Genomic DNA, 7,866 nt, shown 5'->3' with positions numbered 1-7,866 from the left:
ACTGACTTAAGTGAAAGGAATTGCAAGTTCAGCACTAATATAAACCAGGCCAACACTATTGGGATGTTTATAACTCAACAGTGCCCCCTGGTGCAACTCTAAAAAATTAGCATGAGCCCAAGAGCCTAAATAAATCAGGTTGAAAAAGGAAAGGAGAAAACATTAATGAATGTATCCTTTAAAACGATCAAGGAACTTGACTTTAGTGGTGAACCTTTATACTTTAACAATATACATATATCACTTTCAACTAATAATAGGACATTGAGAAATCAGATTCAAGTGGAAGGAAATGTGGAAAGAAAATAGAAATAAAAATAAGCCACTTGAAAGAAAGAGAGGTACAAAGGGGGGAAAGTGTGGAGAAAGAGGAGGAGTAATAGAAGGACAAACAGACTGTTACTGCCCACAGAGCAAACCAGCTAGAAGGAATATCAAAAACTTGGGTAATGATAAAAAGGCACTTTGCTCCGAGCCAATACCCAGCTTTGTTAGTTTCCTCCTAAGAGAACTCATATTACCAATGTCCAGGGGTCCTCAAACTTTTTAAACAGGGGGCCAGTTTACTGTCCCTCAGACCGTTGGAGGGCCGGACTATAGTTTAAAAAAAAACTATGAATAAATTCCTTTGCACACTGCACATATCTTATTTTGAAGTGAAAAAACAAAACGGCAAAAACACCCGCATGTGGCCCGCGGGCCGTAGTTTGAGGACGCCTGCCAATGTCCTGCGTGCCCACCTGCTAGCATCGGTGACCGCGGGCCCCCGTCCTCTTCACACTTCTGAGCAACTATTGGTGCTGTTTCCCACCAATGCCCCCGAAGTTGGAAATTCGTGTTCTCTGTTTACATGAACGCAGCTCTTTTCAGGAGTTTCTGCTCTCTGAGGGTTTACAACAGTTTTTGATCATTAAAAATAAAAAAGTAATGCTATGGAATCCAGCACGAAGGCACTTAGCTGAGTCAAAGATATTTGGCTCACAACCCTCGGATGTCATGCTCAGAAGAATTCCCCTTTGCTGGGCCCAACTGATGTCCCAAGACGGAGCATCCCTAGGCGTTTCTACTCTATCTTCATTCTCTCCTTGTTTCTCCAAGAGTTTATGTACGTACAGGTCTTATCCCCTATTTGTCTGAATCCCACTGTCCTCAGCATTCTCTTCACTTGGGGAGTGAACAGTGTTTTTGGCTGGTGCTTGATCTCAAGGTCTTTGAAATGTGATGCAAATTAAATTGTATAATGACTACTCTAGGGGACATCAACAGAACCTAAATTGCTTGAGAAATCTAGGCCTGGCAGAATAAGGAAAACTCTCACAGTTACAAACCAGTTATAAATTAATACCAGAGCCCCACTGTATATGTATATGTTGATTGCATATAATGCTCCTGAAATTGACTAGTTAGCAGATTATGTGTATACTCCTTTTCCCATTTTGGTGTTTTCAAAGGGTTCAAAGTAAAGATGCCCTCCCTATAATGCTTTGGAAATAGATTTTGATAAGGTCAGTCACATTTTACTGTCACATTCAACATTCCATTTACAAAATGGGGCGGGGGGGGACAGGTAATCAGATCGACCTGTCATAATGGAATTAATTCTTACTTGTAAGTATATACTTGGTAACAATACTGAAGACACACTAGTTATAAATTTTTATAAACTTAACTTAGTAGCTTTGAAATATATAAATCAAAATTTGATAGAACTAGAGAAACTATTAAATATGCAATCATAGTAGGATACTTTCTCACTTCTCTTTCAGAAATAAACAAATATATAAATAGATGTTTCTCTCTCTCTCCCCCCCCCACCCCCCTCTCTTTCTCTCTCTCCTCTCCCTCTCTTCCACTCTCTCTAAGAATCAATAGAAAAAATATCCTCCGGTGAGGATTAACAAAACAAAACAAAAGTATATATTTATCCATTGTGCAATTTAAAAAAATAAAACAGAAGGTAAAATAATTTTTTCAAGAACAATGTAGTTGGGAAATACTTGCATAAAATCTGACACAGCCCCTGTTTGTCAATGTCTCTCATAAATGGCAATGCTTTCTCCAGATGAAGGTTCCATCCAGTGCTAACGTTTGCCTAGGGCTGAAAGACAACAAATGCCAAACAGAAATTCAAAAGAATTTTAATGAGCTACTTAAGTCTTCTTGAAGCACAGCTAGCTGGGAGGCAATCTGATCATGGAAGTAGCCTCCTGTGGACCAGGAATACTCAGAATAATTGCTAACGTTAAGTGGGACGTTCCATCTGAAATCAGACATGGCAGACACAGCTCTGACCCATGAGGAGTAAAATGGGGCCAGCCCTCGATTTGTTCTGGGCACTCTGCTGCTATTAACATGATGCTAAGGAAACTTTCTGTCCTGAAGATGTTGAACAGGATAAAGATATAGGGACGTGGACTGGTTCATCTGCAGGCCCATCTGAGACAGGAAAAATGGAAGATGGGGCAAGAGTCACACCGGGAAGGTACTTCTTTGCTCAGGGAACAGTAAAATACGTGCACAGCAACCTAGTCCTTCCCTCATTCCAGATGCCGCACCATCCCTCTGAGAGGACCCACCCATGGCCCTTTGGGAGGAGCAGCTACTTTTGTGCTCTCCAAAGAGCACAGGAGCATGCCTTTGTTGACAAAACCGCCCTAACCAAGACGGTCATGCTCTTCTTACTCGGCAGCACCTTCACTCTTCATTATGACACCATCCGCACTACACAAGTTCAAGTCACAGGCTCGTTCTCACTGTCCCGGAGGGAGCTGGCTCCACTGGGCTTCATTATAGTCTAGAACCCCGGGGGCGCTGCTGCCCTGGAGGGCACACAGGTTAAATAAGACACCGTGGGACTCAGTCCCGTGGTAAGCAATAGGTTAGAAACAAGCTTGGGAAAATCCAACTGAGATTTATTAGGAAAAGAACTTTTCTTTCTCTTTTTAAAAATATTTTTATTTATTTCAGAGAGGAAGAGAGAGATAGAAACATTAATGATGAGACAGAATCATTGATCAGCTGCCTTCTGCAAGCCCCCCACTGGGGATTGAGCATGCAACCCCAGCATGTGCCCTGACCAGAATCGAACTGTGACTTCCTGGTTCATAGGTCAGCGCTCAACCACTGAGCAACACCAGCCAGGCTAGAACTTTTCTTCTCAGAAGTTTTCTAAGGGGAATTCAAAGTGCCTTCAAAGTAAAATGATCTCTATTTATGAGTAACAGTGAAATACTGAGAGATAGTGGTGGTTCAAGTAGTCATAAAGGGACCAAGGAGTAGTATCACTCACAAGTTTAAGAAATTTACTCTAGCCCAGATGGCATGGCTCAGTGGTTGAGCATTGACCTATGAACCTGGGGGTCATGGTTCGATTCCAGTCAGGGGCATGTACCTTGGTTGCGGGCACATCCTCAGTGGGGGGTGTGCAGGAGGCGGCTGACCGATGTTTCTCTCTCATTGATGTTTCTGACTCTATCACTCTCCCTTCCTCTCTATAAAAGAAATCAATAAAATATATTTTTTTAAAAAACACACATTAAGTCTTCCAATCCATGAACATGGATATCTTCCCATTTATTTATATCTTCTTTATTTTATTTCAACAATTTTGTAGTTTTTAGTCTTAAAATTCTTAAGTCAAATATATTCCTAAGTGTCTTATCCTTTTTGATGTAATTTTCATGGAATTGTTTTCTTAGTTTCTTATTTGGATTGACTGCTTTTATATAGAAACATCACTGGTTTTGTGTATTGACCTTGTATCCTGAAACTCTGCTGAACTTGTTTATTAGCTGTAACAGTGGGCTATTTTTGTCATTTGTTTAGGATTTTCTATATGCAAGATCATGTTATCTACAAGCAATGGTCATTTACTTCCTCCTTTCCAATTTGGAAACACACAAGCTACCAAATCTTACTCAAGAAGAAATAGAAAATTGAACCAGTTTAAAACTACTAAGAATATTGAATCCATAATCTCACATAAAAGAAAAGCCCAGGACCAGATAACTTTACTAAATTCTACTAAATATTTAAATAAGAATTAACACCAGTCCTCTCATATACTCCCAAAAAAATAGAAGAGGAGGAAACACTTCCTAAGTATTTCTGAGGCCAGCATTTGGCCCCCAAAATGTCCACATCCTATTCCACAGAATTATGATTATCTTAGACTAGAGGCCTGGTGCACGATTTCATGCACCAATGGGGTCCCTTGGCCTGGCCTGCACAATCGGGGCCAGAGAGGGGCGTTGGGGGTTGGCTAGCCGGGGAGAAACCGTGGGAGGGCACCAGGGCATGTCCAGCTCACTCAGTCCTGATCAGCCGGACCCCAACAGCAAGCTAACCTACTGGTCAGAGCATCTGCCCCCTGGTGGTCAGTGCACATCAGAGCGACTGGTTGACCAGTCGACTGTCTGCCCCCTGGTGACCAATGCACGTCATAGCGAGCAGTTGAACAGCCTTAGCATATCATTAGCATATTATGCTTTGACTAGAAGCCTGTTGCACGAAGTTTCGTGCAATAGACCTTCCTTCACCTGGCTGCTGGCGGAAAACTGGTGCTGGCAGCCACGCAATCGGCCACCCCGAGTTCCGCCACCGGCGCCTTCCACTGGCTCCATCGGTCCTCCCGCAGTGCCGGCCATTGGGGCCGGCTGGAGGAACGGGCGAGTCCCCGCCCCCTGCTCCTCCTGTCAGCCCAATTGGCCACCCCAAGTCCCGCCCCCAGCCTGCCGCCAGCCCAATCGTGGGCGTAGCGGAGTGATGGTTATTTGCATACTTCCCTTTTATTAGGTAGGATTATATAGGATTATATAGCAAAGGGATTACATAGGATGACCTGACACTTAGCATATTAGGCTTTTATTATATAAGATTATATAACAAAGGGATTAAGGTTACAGATGAAATTAAGGTAGCTAATCAGCTGACCTTAAAATAGAGAGATTATCTGTCTTGGCCCAGTGTAATCATAAGGGTCCTTAAAAGTGGGAGAGGAAACAGAAGAGAGAGTTAGAGAAAGAGATGGGACAGAAGCAGGGTCAGAGTGATGTGATGTGAGAAAGACTTGACTCATCTTTGCTGGCTTTGGAGACGGAGGAAGGAAGGGGCCAGATATTAGTCTGCTCCAGCTGCTATAAAAGAATCCACAGACTGGGTGGCTAACACAACAGGAACTTATTTCTCACGGTTCTGGAGGGTGACCGTCTCTGCCTCAGGTACCAAATGCTAAGAGGGTAGAGAGAAAAAGCAGTAGAGACTCCCCCAGCGCTCTTGGGACCACAGCTCTTCCGGTCGGGAAGAAGGGTCCTCTTGCCTAATAATTGTAGGTGCCTGCCCAGCCACCACTGCTGGTGCTGTCATTGTCACCACAGGATTGTGTAGGAGGTTCGGCAAGTGATAATGGGAGAAAAAAAAAAAATCCAGGAACTTACCTCACTCTTTATGATGCTTTCTCTCGTTTTAGACCATCAGAGCACTGCCCTTGGAGCTCTTTGTGTCTAGGTAAAGGTTTGGGTTTCAGGGTGCTCTTGATTCCAGGCCAAGAGATATTGGGGAGAGGGGGAAGAAACACAGAATATTCACAAGCGTTTGTTGGTACCTTGCATTCTAGTTTCCTTCCCCCATCTACCTGCTACCATTTAGTTTGCAGGATCCTCCGAGAACTGCTCCTTGCCTTCTAAGCTAGAGTTTTGAATTGCATTCAGTGGGAGAAACAGGAAGGTGTGTGTTTGCTTCATCTGGACCTCGACTGGACTCTGTCTCCTGACTTTTGCTCTCTCCCTTCTTTAGAGGTTGCTCCTTTTCGATACCCCTTTATTGGCTTTTCCTGTTTGATGGACTTTAAATATTAGTGTTCCTCTGGTTTCATCTTGGGTAATTCCCTCACTCTATTCTCACTCTCTACTTAATGCCAACCATGTTCGTTACTTAAATTATTCAATATATGCAAATATGTCACAAGTTTCTATCTCCAGCCTGATCTTTCTCATTAACTCCAAACTAGCATATCCAACTGACTCCTCGGTATCTCCACTTATATATCTCAAAGGCATGATCATTTCAACATGTCTAAACACAACTCGTGATTTACCCTTCAACCCCCAAACCTGGTCCTTTTCAAGTAATACCTGTGTCAATTAATGACACTGTCAGCCTTCTTTGGCATTTAAAAGTCACCTTGGACATCTTCATCTCTCTCACCATAGGAATGGTCAAGTACTAACTGAATAGCCATCAAAAGTTTATTACGAGTATTTTTATTCAGCAGATGATCAATGAACACTTGGTCCTTCACCACAGTATGCGCCGAAGGTCTTCTCTGTGCCAGACCTTGAGCTAAGCCGTGGGGAGACAGTGGTAAATGAAATTGATCCAGTCCTGGCCTCAATGAGCCCACAGACTAGTGAGCAACATTAAACAAGTAAACCCACAAATGACTATGATTACAAATTGTGATGTATGCTCTTAATAAAAGAACCAGCAAGACAGAGCACAACATCTTCATGGAACCAAAAGAAACCTTGTGTTCCTAGAGTAAAAAAATATAAATGGTGAGCAATAAGATTATAAAAGTCCTTGCATGTTATCTTAAAGACTTGGACTTTAGGGTAATAAAAAGCCACTAAGGGGTTTTAACATGATCAGATTTTCCTAAAGCACAAATCTGGTCATGTAATCATCTATTCAGGAATTGGCAGAGGTGGTTTTACCCTCTCTCTCAAATATATTCCTCTTTTTTTAAAAAAAAATATTTTTTTTTATTGATTTCAGAGAGGAAGGGAGAGGAAGAAAGAGATAGGAACATCCATGATGAGAGAGAATCATTGATTGATTGCCTCCTACACACCCCACACTGGGGATTGAACCTGCAACCCAGGCATGTGCCCTGACCTGGAATTGAACCATGACCTCCTACTTCATAGGTCGATGCTCAACCACTGAGCCACGCTGGCTGGGATAATATATTCCTCTTTTTAACAATACCAGAAAAGGGTCCCTTGCCCGAGACTCTATCAAAGTAATGATTGTAATTAGTGCTGGCCGAGATAGAAGCTAATCCACATGGAAGAATATTCCATTCACAAATAACTAACTTTAGTATTGCCTATTCTATATAAAACACATTTATATTTAATTTGCTCATTGTTTTTCACAGCAACTTTATATAACACTAGAGACCCAATGCACAAAATTCGTGCAAGGGGCTCAGCCCTCACAGCCCCGGCTTCGTCTGGAAGGTCATCCAGAAGGACGTCCGGAAGGACATCCAGAAGATCATTCAGCGGTTCGGTCTAATTAGCATATTATGCTTTTATTATTATAGAGATCACCGTAACTATTGTAACTCTTATTCTGCTGCTAGTGAGATTTCTGCCCAGGTCCCATCTTGGGCCTTTTCCTGACATCTGGGTCATTTCTAATCTTTTTCAGTGCCCCTGTCTGGTGCATGTCTCATGCTGAAACAATTTGCTCAGTTCCTTGTGTCAAAGCTGATATGCTAATTACAGAGTGTGTTCAGACCCTGCAAGGCCTCCTAGTTCACTCTTTGAAGAAAAGATCTCAGCTATTTCCATAACTGGTTATTCCTGTTTATATTTGGTATCACACATATCATAGCTAAGTCAAGAGGCAGATAATTAGCTCTGCTCTCACACAAAATCCAGCTCTGCTCTAATAAAAGCCTACTATAAAATGTCACTTCAAAATGACTCTGAAATCACCAGGAAATGAATGTGGTATTTGGGCTGGGAAGGTTGAGGTATCTAAGCAGAAAAATAATTACTTCTAGCTGCTAAGAAAGCTTCCTGGTCAGCTCTCCCCTGCTCCCCCAAAACTCAGGGCTTGTCTCCATCCCCCACTATC

Source organism: Cnephaeus nilssonii, assembly GCF_951640355.1.
Source record: "Cnephaeus nilssonii genome assembly, chromosome: 14".
In the NCBI taxonomy this organism is placed as follows: domain Eukaryota; kingdom Metazoa; phylum Chordata; class Mammalia; order Chiroptera; family Vespertilionidae; genus Cnephaeus; species Cnephaeus nilssonii.
Note: the sequence above shows the minus strand (reverse complement) of the source record.